The following is a 19342-nucleotide window of genomic DNA, read 5'->3' on the forward strand; positions in this document are numbered from 1 at the left end:
AGTAGCTCGGACCATCAGTGAGTGGACCTTCTTTCATAAATCAGATTTCATGAATGAATTGATGTGCTTTTATATGAATTGATGTGCTTTTATATAAAATAGATTTTATAAATGATTTTATATAAATGAGTTTTATAAATGAGTTTATTTGAGTAAGTTTCTTCATTCAGTCTTTGAGTAAGTTTTAATAAGATTTTGAATATGATCAGTACAGTAATAATTCTATAGGTCGGTGCTGCTTATTTACCAGTTACAGGAACAGAGTTTGAGTTTTGAATCAGTTAAGACCGCAGCACGACTTGAGTTTTACAGTTATTATTCAGATATTTCTTTTTAAAAGGACTTTATTTTAAAACCACCTCGTACCCGTTTTTCTTCATGGTGATTACCCAGAGTCGGACCGATGTCTACGGACATCCAGTCTGATTATAGTTCAGTCAGTGCACTTGACTTGCCTCACGAGTTTCGGGGACGCTCGGACCGTGAGTGCCGGGATTTGCGGCTCGGCAGACTTGGTGTCCCGAGACCTGCCAGGATTGCGGCTCGGCTGACTTTATGTCCCCGAGACCTGCCAGGATTGCGGATCAGGCTGACTACGGTCCCCTGCATCCTGCCAGAGCGACTCGAGTTGACTTGGTGTCTTCGAGGAATCTGCCGGCGGGACAGGCTGATCATAGTCCCCTGATTTCGCCAGTTTGCGGCTCGGGTAAGTCTGTGTGACGCCCGAGACCTGCCAGGGAATTGACGGAAATGACAGGGGTACAACCTGGTGGTATTTTCAAAGGATTTTAAGTTGCTTTTATTCAATTATGATTTTCAGTTATTTTATACCAGCTTTTCTGATTTTTCAGGCAATGATACCTTTATATATTGTTCAGTTATGCAAGGTTTGAGCACAGAGCTTTTATACAAGTCTGATTTCTGTGATTTATGCAAGCTTTGGTTTCAGTGCTTTTGTACCAAACTTTTATAGCTTGAATATGACTAATATAGAATGCCTTGAGTTGAATATGCTTGGCGCAGAAAGTACGTATTTCTTGAGAACTTGAGAGAAAATCCTTTAAAGGTACGCGGGATCCACCACCGGACCAGTCATAGCTTCCGCACCGCCAAGTAAGGTAGAGTTGTAGAAAATCCTTTAAACCTTGAGAACTTGAGAATATGCTCTGATATCCAGTTGGAAATTTGGAGATTATAATTGAATTGATTACTGGAAACATTCTGGCTGTTGGGTGAATTATTTGAGATTGTTTGACAGGTGAAAAATTTTGGGATTGATCAAAATACAGAGGAGACTCTGCCGAATTTTCGGCAGAAGTCTGAGAAAATTTAAAGAGAAATTGAAGTAAGAAGGGTAAAAAGGTCATTTGTGCCCGACATTCGCCAGGTGTCGGACACGCACAGGACTTGGCTCGAACTCCAAAGTGGAAATTGGGTCGGATCCTATCACAACATCTCATTGAAATCCCCAGCAAGCAACCAAGCCATTTTGTGACAGCTAGCAACAAAGGTTAAATAATCCCACAGTTTCCCCCTTTTGCAACTACAAGGCTTAGCATAAAATAGTAGTCAACATCCAAGGAACTTGACCAGGCCATGAAACACAAGCTGCAATGGCCTGATCCATAATGCCAAGAACCTGGACTTTAACTCTATCACCATGCCAGAGGAACTATAAGCCACCTAAAAATCCCACAGGATCCACAATTTCAAAGCAAGAAAACCCCAAAGATTTCACCATATCCATAGCTTTTTGTCCACTAATCCTAGGCTCACACAAAAACAAAATATCCATACGATGAGTGTGGATCAACTCCTTCACATTAGCCCGAAATTTGGTGCAAGCAACACCTCTCACATTCGAGCAAACAATATCCATATAACAAAAAACAAGAAGCAAAAACCTAAGGGCTAAACCCTTAAAAACCAAAATCGCCAAATACATCATTATTGTATACTCTTTCATATGTATGGCGCAACCCAATGTTTGTTTTTCAAGTTTCTAATATATTACTTTTTTTGAATCGAAATATCTAAATAATATGAAATTCGCTCCTTCAGTGTTAGTGAAGGTATTATCAAGCAACTTCCCAGTAGGAGATCTCACTTGACCTTCCGAAGTATCCATTTTCGTAGGCAAAAGAACACCCTCCTCCTCTGGCACACTCTCATGATCAGAAGAACTAATAGAATTTGCATCACTATTAATCTCACCTTCATCCTCCTGGACACTCTCACTATTAACTATATTTGGTGGTTGATGCCCAAATATATAAATCCCCTTCCCACTTTGCACATCCTTGGAACTGACCCAATTAGCATTTATCTAGCAAAGACTGTGAGCTCTCCACTCTTTTCCCACCAATTACCATCTTGCCTCTAGCAATTAAAGCCCCAAAACCCGCGCTCTTAGACCCTCCCTCCTTTCGAGCAGTAGCCGTCAAATGCTTTTTATCCTGCTGAGGCTTATTAGAGATATCATTCAAGGTGGCTCGAACATCTGGCTTAACAACCTTCGATTTGGTCCACACTTTCTTACCCAAGTCTTCATCTCTTGTAGATGGTTCCCTTTCCCATAGAAACTTTGCCCAGCAACGCCATTAACAATCAACTCTTCTTAGCCAAAATTTTCACTTACACCATGCAAAGCATCAAATCTTGAGCCGTTAGCTCTAACCCCATTACTTCTACCTCCCTGATCCTTATGCATTGCTTTAGACCTTCTCCTTGCTGGAACATTCATCCAAGGGCCTCGTAAGTTTTCCAAAAGGTTTTCACTATTCATAACAATATCACCTCCCAAAACATCCTCAGCAACTGAACTTTGTCCTTCCCTAAGCACAACAGCAGGAATAGAATTCCTCTTCTCACAATGCTCTCTCTTGTGACCATATCGCCCACATAAATAACAAATATCAGGTAGGCCCTCGTACTCAATATTATACCATTCTTGATTAATCTGGACAAAAGCTTCAAGTGGCTTTATAAGATCCAGTTCAACACACATCCTTGTAAACTTGCCCCAATTCTAAGACGTAGTTAGAGTATCAATCTTTAACAGCTTACCCAACAAGTTGCCAATGCACTTCACAGCCTACACATCAAAGCACTCCAAATGCTTTGCCGAAACACAAATCCACCGAGCCCTTCGTGTAATATGAGCAGTGGCAGGACAAAACCCAGGCCTCCATTTGTGCAACAACAAATATTGTCCCGCAATTATCCAAGATCCTCCAGTTAGGACAAACTCCATATCTTCCTCAAGCTCAAACTTAACAACAAAATAGTCATTCACGAAATACATATTTTCCAGCCTCCTTTCAAACTCCATTTCTGTTGTAACCTATCATGGAGGTAACTATAAGTATGAGAATGACCCAGAGCCGAGACATAGGCTTCTCAAAAAACTGAATGATGGTCCCCTAACCCCTCTAGAAATCACTACATCCTCATCATTGTTCAACTCATCATAATTAGTATCCAGACTATTAATATCAATGCCAATATTTTTCACCATATTTACCTTATTCATGAGTTTATCCCTAAAACTTACACCATCAACCACAGATTGCACACTACAATTCCTATGGTATCCATCATAGGGTTAAGACTCTAACCTAAATTCAAATCATGAGCCACCATCGGAGCCAAAATTGCATTGGAGACGAACACATTTTGAAGACCCAAATCGACGCGACTCCTTCTTTAAAACCAAGGAGATTGGAAGATAACCTTGAAGCCACCGTAGAAGGTAGTTTCCAGCGAACAAAAAAGATAAATTTGGATGCAGAAAAATTTTGTGCACGTGGAGCGCGTACAGTGAAATTATAGTTCAAAAGCCCATTGCCCTTCACTACTTTTGGAAGTCAATCCACCGCACTTGACTTTCTAAGAGCATTTTAAAGGATAAAAATAAAAATAGAAAGCATTTCAAAGGAATATGCAGAGTTGAAGTGAATGTGTAAAGTAAAAGAAAACAAACAAATTGTCCACTCAAAATGGGTCAACAAGTTGAAAATGGGGATTTTTATAAAATGTATCACATATTTTAAGCTGTTAGATCTGGCCAAGCATGATCCTACGGTTGTAAATGAATAGTTGCTCACAAGTAATCAGGTGCATCGATGCTGTTTATTCCACAATTAATGGACCAATAGGGAAACAACAGGCAGACTAAAAGAGATTCGGTAAGATAGCATTCGGCACCCAAGGCAGCCGAAAATATAACAAGATCCCAAACACCTGCTAGGCAAGTGAAGCACCCACAGTGAATGTCAACAATCTCACATCGAAATTCTACAAAACATACACACCTCCCAAGACTTATAAAAAGGGCACAAGTCCCAAAATAGAGGTAAATGAAACGTTCGGCATACTTAGCCCTTACTCTGTCCAGATTACTATTCACTCCGTACTTACTTAAGCATTGGAGAGCTTTCAGCTAGTACGACATCGGTGCCAGAGGTTTTACCAAGGATTTGTCTTGCAGATTGTTTGCTCCACCGAGGCCCAAAACACTACCGAAGGCCCAGACATCACTAAGTTGGGCTCAAAAGTACCGAACCATTTTTTGGCGTTAACAGTTTGGCACCGTCTGTGGGAAACGATAATAACAAACCACTGCCTCTATCACATAGGGACTGCATCAGTACCATTGTTTTTGCCACCAGAAAGACTACCGTTTGGAAAGCAAGGTGGAGCTAGCCCAGCACTTCCCCTATGCACTCCTGCCGGTAATTCCTCCATAATACAAATCACTATCGAAGCCAAGCTCTTAGCTCAAATCACAGCTCTTCGGCAGGACATGGTGAGGTTACAGAAAGACAACAAAGTTCTATCGTCTAAAGTGGACGAAATGCAGCAACTGCTCAATCAGTAGCGGACACAGAATATCCAGACTGGCCAATCCTCTCAGAGTTTGCAAACTCCTAGTCGGTCGAAGAAAGAAAAGAAGAGAGCGAAAGCAGCACCTGCACCTTCCAAGCAATTGGTTGTCCCAGCACCCAGGAATAAGCCTCATCTACCACAAAAGTTTTATTCCAATTGTCGCCACCGATTGATGCATTAGCAAGAAGAGAAGGGCATGTCACCAATTAGAATCGAAGTGCGGCTCAATGACTAGCGAATGCGGGTTTTAGGCAATAAATCCCTCATTCGATAAGTACAGGGTTTAGAATCCACTGCGGACTCAGATCGTGAGTACGTCTCATCCAAAACTCAATGATCCACCTACTGTTTGACAACGCCAACATGGCATTTAGAGGAGAAGATTCCTAGCCGAGACCCCATCATCCGACTCATTTTCCAAAAAGTTCAAAAAATGGAAGACGACAGAACCTGTTCCCAAGAACCAGAATGGGGATAGATTTGGCTAGGGTCGTTCAACGAAATGTGAAACCCTTACGCATACGTTCTACATATGGGTCGAAGACCCCTTAACGCATCTCCATTCTTTCCAATCTACCATAAGGTGCAAAGGGCTTAGTGACGAAGGACGGTGCCTAATGTTCCCATATGCACTCTTACCAACAAGCGCCAGCTTCGAACGCTAATCGGCAGATCAACATGATTATCTGATGCCTGACCCTGGCAGGCATATCAAACTGATTGAGAAAATAGGTGTATCAAACCGATCATGTTGGATCCTCTACCCACATGATGATCCAATGATTATCCGAGCTAAAAATTGCTGATTTCGATGTAGGGCGAATCTTGATTGATACAAGCAGTTTGGTGACAAACCTTTTACGAGATTGTTATGTTTAGAATACAAGTAATAATAATATCTGGTAAAACTCAGCAAGCATCAACCTATTAGGTAATACACTTTGCTCGCTTTTTCTGACCAAAAAAAGTGGCATAAATGCACAAGTATCTAATCATCCTTAGTTGTCCTTTCCATGCAGTAGGTTGTCAATCCCCTGTTGAGCAAAATCATTCAAACACTAAACCAGCCTACCCTTTGATGGTTGGTATACCAAGAGAAAAACAGAATGCGAAATTGAATGAAAAGAAGAGCCCTTACCCGAGCTCGCATGTGTTGTCTAAATATGATTCTTGTTTTTAAACACTGTTACTATTCCCTTTTCCCCCCCATCATTCCGTTCGTCCTATCCTCTGTACATAGTCTTCAACATGTGTTGGCATGTCATAACTGATGACATGCTCAATATCTGGAAAATATAAACCCTTTGAGACAACATCAGTGGCAACTAATACATCTTTTTTCCATGCCTTGAATGAAGAAATGGCATACACACTCTCTTTTTGATCCATCCCTGCATGAATTCCCACTGCTTCCACTCCTTTTATTAGAAGAAAATACAGAACACCAGCGCCATCAACACAGTAGATTAGAATGGCTGGTGCAGTCTTTTGTAGACACTCAAGAAGGCAGACATTCTTAGACTCTTCCTGCACAAGCACAACTTGCTGATGCACACTAAGGTTTGCAGTTCCAGCTGTTCCCGTATTTACAGTGACATGTTTTAGCAAAGCACATTTTGTAAAGTTCAGAATTTGTGTGGGCATGGTGGCTGGACATAATAGAGTTTGGTGTTGACCTTTAAAGTGGTCGGAAACTTCTCTGATGTCATACTCAAAGCTCACCAATCTATTAGCCTAATCTAAAGTTAGAAATCTTCTATGATCCAGAATCATTCTTTTCAGTTTGAGTATCTCCATCAACCTCCTAGGATTAGCCACAACAATATGAACACCTTTGTTCACAATCTCCAACTATGACTTCATACCCATACCACCCAGACAGAGCAAAGACCTTATCACTGGATATCTAGCCTCTCTCATGGGAGTCAGAAATCCTTCCATTACTTCATAAATCTGCTTCGCGAGCTCCCTCGATAGACAAATAATCAATCCAATAGGCCCTTCATTTGATAAAATTGGCATCATACTCTCCGCTTGACATGCCAGCATAACCAATGGTAACACAAAAACCAATGTTTTCCTGAGCCTATAGACGCAACACTAATCATATCCCTCCTAGATAAAATCACTGGAAGACCTTGCACATGAATGGGGGTCGGTTAAACAATGCCCTTGGCTTTCAATGCCTTCAAAATTGGTTCAGGAAACCCCATCTCTTTGAAACTTACAACAGGTGGTGGAACATCTTCACCATTAACTACGATATTCCAATGCTTTCTAATCAAATCACAATGCTCATTCACCAATTCACCAACTAATTTTAATGTCTCTTTCTCCTGTTGCATCATTTTTTTTTTCTTCATATTATGTACTGTTTACACCATAATCAACCGACCATGCCTAGCCCCAGAGGACCAATGCACGGACAGAAGTCATGACCTATCAAAGGCAACAAATTGCCTGCCGAAACTCCTAAAATTGCATAACCTAGAACCATGGACACGTGTTGCCCCCACAACAACTTGCATGAAGTCTCACATCAAAACTTTAAACAAACTCCCACTTTCACTTTCTTATAAAAGGAATAGTGCCCAGGTAAAAGGGGTAAGAACTTTTACCTTTACCGTTACTCTGCCAAAATTACCAGATAGTCATCACTTGTTGACTTAAGTATCGGAGAGTTTTCGGCAGGCACCACACCGGTGTCCGAAGCTTGACGATTGCTTATTCTTTGCTATTTTTTGCAGGATCCCTCTATATCGAAGGTCCACAACCTTCTCCCCATGCTGGAGATGCAATACTCCTTTACTTAAGTTGACATTCCCAAAAATAGCATCAATAGTTTGACACCGTCTGTGGGATTCGACTTCCAAATCCCAAATCTCTACTAGTTTCCCTGGCTCCATTTCCCATCCAATCTCGTCGTCTCTTCTACCCCTCGCACTCCGTTATGCCAAGTGAAGCTGGTCTTGATACCCAACCCCATACTCCTTGTAGGGATTTCTCCCGAAAGACACCTTCGGTTGATATGCCCCTCCAAACCGAAATGGAATGCCTCCGTACCAGCGTAGCAAAGATAACAGAGAAATACGAACAACTCCGTACCAAAAATGCCGAATTGGACCACGACTACTGAAACTTGAAGCGTAATTGGGAGAACACTCACCACTAATTCACCCAGCATGACCTCACCCAGGGTGTTGAATGCACCGAACTGAACCAACCAGTCTTCTCCTATCACAGTGCCCCGATCCAGTCTAGGCTTGACAAAGGTAGACGCCATCTTCATCTAGAGGAGACTAAGTTGCGGCTTCTTCACATCTAACCACAAAGGGATTGGCCCTATGCCCCAACCAATATCTACAAGGATTGCAGGGACCGCATCTCGGAGAGCCTATTCCTATCCATGTCGACCTCGATGACCTAAGGATGGCATACCTAGGTCCTCTACCGAAGCCCACCTGCTTCCCTACCCAGGAAGGGATGGGAGACTCAGACGATTAGGAACCTTACCATCCTGAAGTTTAGGATCCTTATCATTTTGAAGCTTTCGCGGAATGGGAAATTTATCCATCGCCACCAAACCAACACAACAAGTCTTCGGCACCCGATGCTCTCCCTCATGCCGACTCTGCCATGTGACTCCTCATCGAGAAAGTCCGTCGTCTCGAGAACGAGCAACACTGCAACTATCAACCTCTTTAGACGAAGCTATGCCTTGGCCCTACTGAGCGTATCCTTAACTATCGTCAGGAGAAGGACATTCAGCCACTTCGTATCTCCTTCTACAATGGTAAGGAGGATCCCCTAGCCCATATCCACTCTTTTCAATCTGCCCTAGACTGCAAGGGTCTTAGTGATGAAGGCATGTGCCTCATTTTCCCCTCCACCCTATATAGTGCTGCTCTTAACTAGTTCTACCAGCTGAACCCACGCACTATCAACTCCTTTGATAGCCTGAAGCTGACTTTCCTCGAACATTTCATGATTCAAACTGATCGTCTGTACTCCGCGAACAATCTATATATGCTTCGACAGGGTGAAGACAAACCCCTGCGTGAGTAAGCTGCCCATTTCTGCCATGAGTATTCAAGCTACCCGGATATAGACAATCGAGCTGCCTTCGGCGCCTTCAAGAGTGATCTTTCTGAATTAAACTTTTGCTATCTGGTCCACAGCAACCCATGGAACACTTATGCCGAATTGATGAAGCAAACAACCATCCATTCTAAGGCTGAGTACTTTAACTCTAAGCGTGACCTTGCCAACCAGTCGCAGACCATCTTTAGCGATCCCCCCACAAGCTTCAGCACCCACTCCCACCAAACCCAACCACTAAGCTCCTGCTCCTGACAACCAGAGTGCCTAAAACCCCAAGAAGAATGATGGCTACCAGTGCTCCTTCAATAATGGAAAGAGCGGCAGACACTTTAACCATCCTCAATCTCAGGACAACAACCCCCCAAAGACACACGATTGTGCCCCTGCTCCCTTTCAAGCCCAAACTTAGGTTCGAGGTGTTCACAACATTGAACACCACCTATGAAAATATTTTGGTCAATGAGGCTCCTATTATACCCAAACCCCCTCCCCGAAGACCTACCAATAAGCCTATGTCGAACATCAACGTCTTCTACTGTTCTCACCAATTGAACGGCCATGATACATAATCTTGCATCGCCTTGCGCAACATTATTGAAGGCCTCATTCATGAAGGCAAATTATACAAGTACCTCCACAACATTCCACCTCCCCCAAACCCCCACCAGCGCTAGATTAACATGATCTCCACATCAGCGGCAGCCTTACTCTGGCTGGAACGTCCAACAAACTCCATCAAGCATTATGTCTAATCTTTCTATGCATACCAAGTCTTCAGCACCGAGCATGGGCGCATGCCGAACATGCCCAGAACAGGCTGGGCCCCTATTACTTTCAGTGAAGAGGAGCGTGGCGTCATCTTTCCCCATGATGACCTGCTGATCATTTAGGCAGACATCTCCAACTTCAATGTTGGGCGTATCTTGGTCGACACCGGTAGCTCAGTCAGTGTCATGTTTGCAAAAGCCTTCAACTAACTTTAGGTCCCTAACCACCTGCTTGATCGAAGCATCACGCCTTTTGTAAGCTTTTCTGGTGATGTTGTCCAACTCATTGGAAGCATTCACCTCCCTACCTCAATTGGTTCAGCACCCCAACGGGTCACGGTTACCACTCACTTCCTAATCATCGATTGTCCCACAGACTACAACATCATCCTTGGCATAAATGAAGGTCTTCATATCCACACACATGCTGATGCTGAAATTCCCTACTCTTCAGGGCACGGGCACTGTGCGAGGTGACCAACTTGGCTCCCGAAGTTGTTATGCTTCGGCGGTCAAATCCACCAATAGGCCCCCTCGACGTGAAGCTTTTTCGGTGATCACAGCTCCACTTCCTCCTCGCACTGGCATTGAACAACCTAAGGAACCTATGGAAGAATCTTTTGATTTTGAGCAAGATAATGATGACGAACTAGCTCAACTCGAAAATGAAGAATTGTTTGAATATGATACTGAAACTAGCTCAGTGGAGAGGTTGGTGATGAGGGTGGATTTGGAACAGGGGGTGGCAATGGGTGATTGCGCATGCAGTGGCTTTGTAGTGTTAGGTTGGGGAGGCTTTAGTTAAAACCAGCCAAAAGGTTTGGTTAAAAGCGTTAAGGGAAAAAGAAGAAGAAAAGAAACACATGTTGTTTTTTAGACAACAGGGGAACATTTAATATCCTTAGTTTTTATTTTTATTTTTAAAAGATAGGGGTCAATTGAAAATTAGGTACAAGTTCAAGGAACAAATCGCCAGTCTAGCCTAGAGAAAAATAAAATGCAGTAATAAAAAACAAAATCGAGGCAAAATACAATAACCAACAATGTATATTACCATTTTTTAATCAAAACCTTAGAGCATCTCCAACAGCTTCTTCAACCTCAGTCATTAAAGCTGCAACCACTTTCTCTTTCTTCAAGACTAGTAAGTTGACTCTGGCTCTTCAAACGTTTAATTTTACTTTGGAAAAACAAAATCTACCTTAAAAATGTTAAAAACATGCATTTTTTATTTTTCATATAATAAATACATAGACATTTTTCACATGTTTTCATATTTTTTATTCTTTTCCATGATATTACATCAATTGAATTGAAGAGTCTGTCGGAGCAAAAATTATTCAAATAGCAAATAAGACTTTTCAAATTGCCACTTAGATCAACAAACTTCATTTTGACAAATTTTATTTGCTTACATGCTCTTTATACAATATACAAATTGTAATAATTGACTTCAAAATGAATAACATTATTAGGATTTCTTTCAATTCCAGTTTTATTTTTATCCAACTTGCCCCACTTTTCATGTAACTTCTATCCCCTTTCTGACATGACACTCACATAAAGTGTGAGCAATTTGTTCTGTGAAACTTTATGCTTCCACGAATCTCCCTCCAAAATCTGGACATCCGGATTGTTCTTGAAATTAGAGATGATAATTTCGGGCATGACTCGTTATACGATTCGAAACCCGCAAGAGAATTTAGCGGGTTCAACCCGCATGATTAAAATTTGGGTCATTTTCAGGTCAACCTGCTATGACCTGTTTAATAAACTGGTGAGTTTTGGGTCAACCTGCAAACCTGCTAAAATACCTATGTAACCCATTTAACTAAATGGGTCATGGCGAGTCAACCGCTAAAATACATATGTAACCTGCCAACCCACTAAAATACCCATGTAACCCGCCAACCCGCTAAAATACCCGTGTAACCCGCCAACCCACTAACCCGTTTATTTGTTTATTCTTCATCTTTCTAATTTTTTATAATGTCTTTTAGTTGATACCACTTAGCGGGTCAACCCGACACGACCCGAAACCCGCACGAGAACTTAACGAGTCAACTCGTGCATGCACATTTATTAAACGGGTTGGATTTAAATCAAGCATTCATGACACGTATATAATCTTAACACAGCACGACCCATTGTCAGCCCTACTTGAAATCCTAGGACACTCATTCATCTGAAAAAGGGAAGAAATCCTAGGGCAATGTTTCCCAGTCGTCAGATTAATCTACCCGCTAGATGCACAACTGTACAGATTTTATTTTATTTTTTAATAAAAAAAACCGCAATGATTAACTGTACATTACTGGCGGCGGTGGTGGAGCATAGAAAGTGCTCCCACCAAATCCAATAAACCACCTCTCTCTCTCTCTCTCTCTCTCTCTCTCTGTTTATCAATTTACCTATCTGGGATTTGTTTTTTTGTTTTTTTTCCCCTATCTGCAGAAAGAGCTCTCCATCTTCTTATTCTTCTCCTTAAGCATTTTCCCATTTTCCCAAAGCAACCAGAGGTTAGACAGAGAGTCTGAGAAATTAAAAGAGGTGCTCAGTGCTCTGAGTCGGTTGAAAATTAAATACCCAGAAAAAAGAGATAGGTAAAAACCATTAATCTGGATATTACTTTGTAAAAGCTTTCTTCTTCTTCTAGCTTTTCTCTTATTTTTCTGTTTTGGTGACATAACCAAAGGCCAGAGCTGCTTCATCTTCATTTGTTGGCATTTGCCTTGTTCTTTTTTTAGTAATGCCGTTTTCACTGTGACTGGTTTAGTGATGCCGCCAAAAAATTCTTGAATGGCTGATGCCTGATAGGGCAATGAAGCCTTTCAGCATTTCCGAAGATCAGACAAAGGCAGCGGTCAAAGAACTTCTGAAAGTCTATGCAAACAGCTTGGGAGTTTATTATTGATGAAAATTAGACTTTTGCTGGACTTTGTTCTGGACCAGAAGCCAGAGGGGGAAAAGGTTTGTTTTTACCTTATTTTTTCTTCTTCTTCATGTTTTAATAAGATTTTGCTTTTTAATTTTTTATTAATTATTTTAGTGTTTTGTTTATTCATTGCTTTTCAAGATTTTGTTTTTATTTATTTTTCATATATTATATATGTCATAGAAGAGAAATATTGGAATATCTATTTAAATATATATTTTTTATTTTGTTATACTTACTGGGCATCCTTATTTGCCCTTTAAAATGGAAAAGGAGCTTTGATCCATGAATCAAAGGTGAGCATTTCTTGCTGTATTATGTATAATAATAGTCTCTATGCCCCATATTTCTGTTTATTATTATTACAAATTATGGGTGGGTTGTTTGTTCTATGTCTTGTAATTACTTATTATCTATCTTTTGCCCTAGAATTGGTTTTCATTTTCTGTTTAGGTCCTTCTAGGCTATGAGCTTCTTATCCTGTGTTATGTTTTTCATCTTTTGCCCAAAATATTCTTTATGAGGTAAGTAAAAGTTGTGTGTATTTCTCTCCTCCTCTGTTTCATGGTTCATCAAATGTAGTTTTCCTTCCTTTTTTATATTTGGAAAATTATTAATTTTTGATCTGTTTTTTTGTGCTGAAATTTCAGTTGATCTGAAAATTATTAATCTATGATGGTGCATCATCCTCAGCCTCCAATAACCACAAAAAACGGAAGCCCAGACTTGGCAGATCCCTCTGTCGTTGTCTTTGTGTTAAGGTATACATTTACTAGGGGTTTAATTTCAGAATTTCGATTGCCTCTTTTGATTTTTGTTTTGTTTAATTAATTTCGGCAGGCCCTGCAAAGTACCGATTTCAGCTGAGATTGGAGAAAGATTGGCTTGCTATGAAGGTTAGTAATCAATGGGGCTGTGTATCATTAATGATGTTTAGTGGTTGTGAAATATATATATAGCTGTATTTTTCAGTTCATAGTTTTGCTAAATGTGGTTGAGAAAAAAAATTGCACACCTCAATGTTGAGATTGCTTCGTTAAAAGTTGTTTGTCTTAATATAGTTGATTACCATATGTTTATATATATTTCCCATGGCATCTGATTTTTCATATGATTTGATTATCTATTAGATTATTTCTTTTTCTTTTTTTTTTGGTGGGGTGTTGGGGTTTAAAGAACACACAAAAGGACCTGCAGTTTTTAAGCTATCCATGGTCCATCTTGATTCCTTTTTTTCCTTATTGTATAAAAGGAAATAGAATTAAAAAAATCTATGTTCAAAATTATCCATGATCTATCTACCTCATATCAGCTGAGTTTGGGTTGAAGACAGAACCATGCTAAAATCATGCCTTTTCTCTGCTTGTGTGTTCCTGCATTATCTTTGTTATCATGCTTGATTGTTTTCTGTGGACTTTGATTCTTCTTTGTTACCATGCTAGAAACTACTTGGAGATGTCACTGAAAAAAGTAAATGAACTCAGCTTGAAAGTGATAGAGGGCTTCATTACCAATGCTGCTTCCAAATTGTTTGAGCAAGAAATACGTGAAGTGGCGAGTTTATGGATTAGGAATGGGTGTTCCTGATGAATCCAGTTATGGTTAAAAGTTTTGAGTCTGAAAACATGAATCTAAAACAGATTTATATTTGTTTTCTGCATTTGGTTTGTTTTCCTAATTGGGTATTTCGGCTTCTAGTATGGGTTTCTCTGGTTCTCATAATTTTTGGTTATTTCGTTTGCTCTCTCCTAGCCCTGTATGCTAGTAAAAATTATTCCTTAGTGCTGCAATTTTCTATGAATTGCATGATTTTCCAAAGAGGAATCATATCCTATAAAAAGGGAAAGAAAAAAAGAGAGGAATAAAAGTTTGTTGAGATGTGTGTGTGTGTGTGTGTGTGCCTGCGCATATGTACATATATATATATAGAGAGAGAGAGAGAGAGAGAGAGAGAGAGAGAGAGAGAGGTGCATGTTTTTGATCCCCTGCACGAGTTTGTCATTGTTCTTTGTTTTCATTGGTTATTTAAGTAACAAATAAGTAACAGCATTCAACCCAAAATTACTTTTGCGATTTCTATGTCATATTTATATCTTGCTTTATGTGTGTGCTCAAATTATCTGTTCCTTCAATTTTTGCTTTGCCAATGGTTCTGCAAATTCAGCCTGTCACCCCAGCCTACCCCTTGTTGGTTGCTTGACTGTCAAAGCTTTGCTTAGTTCTAGATTCCCTTTGTACTGAAATAGGGAGCTAAATGTATGGTTCTTTCTGAAGCCTATGTATGTATTTATATGGCGAAGCTTATATTGAGTGATGAAGTAATGATTTATTCATAGGAGAATCAAGAATGAGCTTAGTTAATTTGAATAAGATTCCCCTGAAACGTGTCCAGAGGCCTGCTATATTTAATTTGGTTTTCTTCTTTCTCCTTTTATCTTGTGTAGAAGATAATTAAAATGGGTATGAAAACATTCATCTCGCTCCTTTCTGGCAGGTAGAAATGAGAAAGAATGACATGCTTTGCTGCCATGGCCCCTCAAGAGAAGAATTTTCAATATCAAGATGGATGAGTGATATTCTTTCCTGTTCCTAAATTTATAATATGTTTGGTTCATATTATGGTTTACCAACTTGGTGTAGAGTCGGTTGACTGTAGTTGTGTAGATGTAGCTAGTAATATCAGCTAGAATTTGTGAACCATCATGATTAAACTATTGTTCAATTGCATAGGTTATAGAATTTGTATGGTTTTTTCTAATTAGCTGACCCAAATTATGATATAGTAATGTATGGTTTTGCAGTACAATATCAAATATTACTGTGTGGTTGGAATTGAGCACATTGAGAGGCAGTTCTTGGCCAGTATGTAACTTCTCTGTAAGTAAGGCCAGATATCCCTTAATGAAATGGTTTTCATTTTCTGTTTAGATCAAGCTATGAATTTATCCTGTAGTATGGTGTATTGAGAAAAAATGCATGCCTCTCTTTCTTTCCTTTTAATCTTTGTTTCAGGGATAGGCCTTGGGTATCATTTAGACGCTAATCAAACAGAAGAAGAAGAAGAAGGAAGAAGGAAGAAGGAAGAGAATGAGAGAGTCACAGATGTAGACGAAGTCATGGTTTTTGCTCTGTGGTTCTGGCTATGGCTCAGAGAGAGAGACTTTGTGAGAACCTGTGAGACCGTTCGGGCTCTTTGGTTTTATCGGATAGGAGAGCTGGGCTTTGAGCTTCTCGTCTACACAAGAGGACAGGTCCAATCTTGGCTGTTGACTGATGGTAGGTAGGAATTAGGAAATGCTCTCCCATCCATTAAAATAGTATTAATGGGTTTTGGGTAATGAAATGTTTGGGTGACAAAAAGCTGTACAGCCTAAAAAAATATAAAGAATCAGAAAAGAAATATCAATTTTGAATGAAGCTGTACAGCCTAATGATATATGGATGAATTTTCAATTTTCAATTTTTTTAAATAAAAAATATTATTTTAATCGTCGTATCAGTGCCGTACCCGTATCCTACTTTTTGGAGATTTGCCATATGAACGTATCGTATCGTATCGCCGCATTCGTATCCGTATCTGTATCCGTGCAACATAGCATATAACTAACACACCTGTTTTTCTTTCTTGCAAAATATTCTATACGATGTAAGTAAAAGTTGTGTGTATTTCTCTCCTCCTCTATTTCATGGTTTATCAAATGTAGTTTTCCTTCCTCTATATTTAGAAAATTATTAATTTTTGATCTTCTTTTTTGTGCTGAAATTTCAATTGATCTGTTTGTTGATTGTTGCCTTTTTCTGCAGTGTTCTGGGTTTAATATGGAATATTGGAGATTTTAAAACATTTCATTTATTCATCAACTTGAGGTAACCATAGAGCTGTAAAATGGATCTAATGAAATTCAATTTGCAAAGTATGTCCTTGAGCATGCTCCATGTTTTAAGCAAATGACAGTTTTTCATTCACCTCAGCAGTCTACTGCTATAAGGAAGATATTGAAAAACCTGATGGCTTCCAGTGCCAAAGTTGTATTTCTGAAGGATCAAAAAAGAGGAACATGAAAGTGAAGGAGGACAAAGGGTGGTCATATACAAGATAAAGGGCAGGGGAGGCCAAAGAGGAGATCTTTGTTTATGAACCCAACTTAATTAGCCATTTGGATTTCTCCGACTTGCCTGCCAGCATTTGGATTTGTTTCCTTCTAATTCCTTTAGAAAATCTATGATGGTGCATCTTCTACTGACTTAATCACAGGCATGACAATTCCAATGCTTAGAATATCTTTAATAACATTTTTCAGTACTTAACACCGACAGAATTGATTTTGCAGTTTAAATGCACGTTCCTCATTCATTAGTGGTTTCGGTTATGGCTGTGCATTTCCTGCATTACTGGTTTTGTTATGTCTTATGTTGCTCTTATGCTGTTGTGCTTGGTGATGTTCTAATTGGATGCTTTTGGTTACCTCTCTTGCCTCTCGCTGTATCTCAAACCCAATGTCCTAATCATCGATCTTCTCCACACACACACACACACACATATATCCTACATATGCATGTAAGAGAAGTCTCAAATTTTATTTTAATGTTGCAGTTCTGTGCTTATCTTTCGTTGTAAGAAGTTGGGTTGTATCTTTTAATTACAGTTTCTTTAACTAGTTTTGGATCTTTCATTGTCCTATTAGTTTCTATCTACATACTCTTGCTCATGGTTTCTTTAACTAAGTTTGGATAATATTTTGTTTTGTTTTGTTTTTGCATTACCTTGCCTTTTTTTTTTTCGCAACTCAAAATGAGACCAATTAAGGATGGAAAAACAGAGCTCCTTGAAAATGAATGGCTGATTGAGATGCGAGTGAATTGATAAGCTTTGATCTCAAAGACCTTGCTACTGCTGCTAAAAAGCTTGTGAACCATGTCATCTATCTTGGCAGCTGAATCTTGGACTTTGTTGGTGTGAAAATATATGAAGAATAGGGTTTGTATTGAGTGAGTGAAACAGTATACAGAGGCTTGTGTTTTATACAAGTAAAAGAAAGCTATTCTAGGAAAACAGAGAAGCTATTCTGGTAAACAGAACCTATTTATGCTGATTACAATTCGATCCTACAACTACTCCTAATTAGATCATAATCAGATCATTGACTATTTTGTTTCCTTTTACAGTTGGAGGTATATTATTGCACAACGTTAGTTTAACACGACTTATTATAGATTATTGGACAATGTTGGGGTTTAATTTCAGAATTTCGATTGCCTCTTTTGATTTCTGTTTTGTTTAATTAATTTCGGCAGGCCCGGCGAAGTATCGATTTCAGCTGAGATTGGACAAAGATTGGCTTGCTATGAAGGTTAGTAATCAACGGGGCTGTGTATCATTCATGATATTTAGTGGTTGTGAAATATATATATATACACTTATATTAGCTGTGTTTATAAGTTCATAGTTTTGCTAAATGAGGTTGAGGAAAAAAATTGCACACCTCTATGTTGACATTGCTTCATTAAAAGTTATTTGTCTTAATATAGTTGATTACCACATGTTTATATATATTTCCTATGGCATCTGATTTGATTATCTATTAGATTATTTCTTGGGGGGTTTTAAAGAACACACAAATGGACCTGCAGTTTTTAAGCTATCCATGGTCCATCTTGATTCCTTCGTTTCCTCATTGTATAAAAGGAAATATAAATGAAAAAAATCTATGTTCAGAAGTATCCATGATCTATCTACCTCGTAACAGCTGAGGTTGGGTTGAAGACAGAACCATGCTAAAATCATGCCTTTCTCTACTTGTGTGTTCCTGCATTATCTTTGTTTTGTTTTCTGTGGACTTGGATTCTTCTTTGTTACCATGCTAGAAACTACTTGGAGATGTCACTGAAAAAAGTAAATGAACTCGGCTTGAAAGTGATAGAGGGCTTCAGTACCAATGCTGTTTCCAAATGGTTTGAGCAAGAAATACATGAAGTGGTGAGTTTATGGACTAGGAATGGGTGTTCTTGATGAATCCAGTTATGATTAAAAAGTTTTGAGTCTGAAAACATGAATCTAAAACAGATTTATATTTGTTTTCCTAATTGGGTATTTCGGCTTCTAGTATGGGTTTCTCTGGTTCTCATAATTTTTGGTTATTTCGTTTGCTCTCTCCTTGCCCTGTATAGTGAAAATTATTCCTTAGTGCTGCAATCATATCCTATAAAAAAGGAAAGAAAAAAGAGGAAGTATATCGGTCTTTCCATCTTGAGGAACATGTTAATAGAGGAAGAAAAGTTTGTTGAGATGTGTATGTATATGCGCGCGCATATGTACATAGAGAGATAGAGAGGTGCATGTTTTTATCCCCTGCACAAGTTTGTCATTGTTCTTTGTTTTCATTGGTATTTTAAGTAACAAATAATTAACTGCATTCAACCCAAAATTACTTTTGCAATATCTATGTCATATTTATATCTTGCTTATGCGTGTGCTCAAATTATCCGTTCCTTCAATTTTTCCTTTGCCCAATAGTTATTGAAATTCAGCCCACTTGCCCCACCCTACCCCTTGTTGGTTGCTTAACTGTCAAAGCTTGCTTAGTGCTAGATTCCCTTTGTACTGAAACAGGGAGCTAATTGTATGGCTCTTTCTGAAGCCTATGTATGTATT

General features: G+C 39.3%; 1 long non-coding RNA gene and 1 pseudogene across 2 annotated transcripts; one reads left to right on the forward strand and one right to left on the reverse strand.

Moving 5' to 3' along the window:
• Positions 1–6044: 6044 nt before the first annotated feature.
• On the reverse strand, positions 6045–7235 carry LOC117612638 (annotated as a pseudogene).
• Positions 7236–12396: 5161 nt separating this feature from the next.
• LOC117612640 lies at positions 12397–16521 on the forward strand. 2 transcript variants are annotated; one of them, XR_004583487.1, is made up of 7 exons: positions 12397–12725; positions 13341–13451; positions 13531–13586; positions 15185–15260; positions 15492–15567; positions 15703–15966; positions 16495–16521. It is a non-coding gene; the product is annotated as an uncharacterized LOC117612640 (long non-coding RNA). The 2 variants fall into 2 exon arrangements; XR_004583488.1 differs by lacking the exon at positions 12397–12725 and adding an exon at positions 13063–13214.
• The last annotated feature ends 2821 nt before the right edge of the window (positions 16522–19342 follow it).

This window comes from Prunus dulcis, unplaced genomic scaffold, assembly GCF_902201215.1.
Source record: "Prunus dulcis unplaced genomic scaffold, ALMONDv2, whole genome shotgun sequence".
Classification (NCBI taxonomy): domain Eukaryota; kingdom Viridiplantae; phylum Streptophyta; class Magnoliopsida; order Rosales; family Rosaceae; genus Prunus; species Prunus dulcis.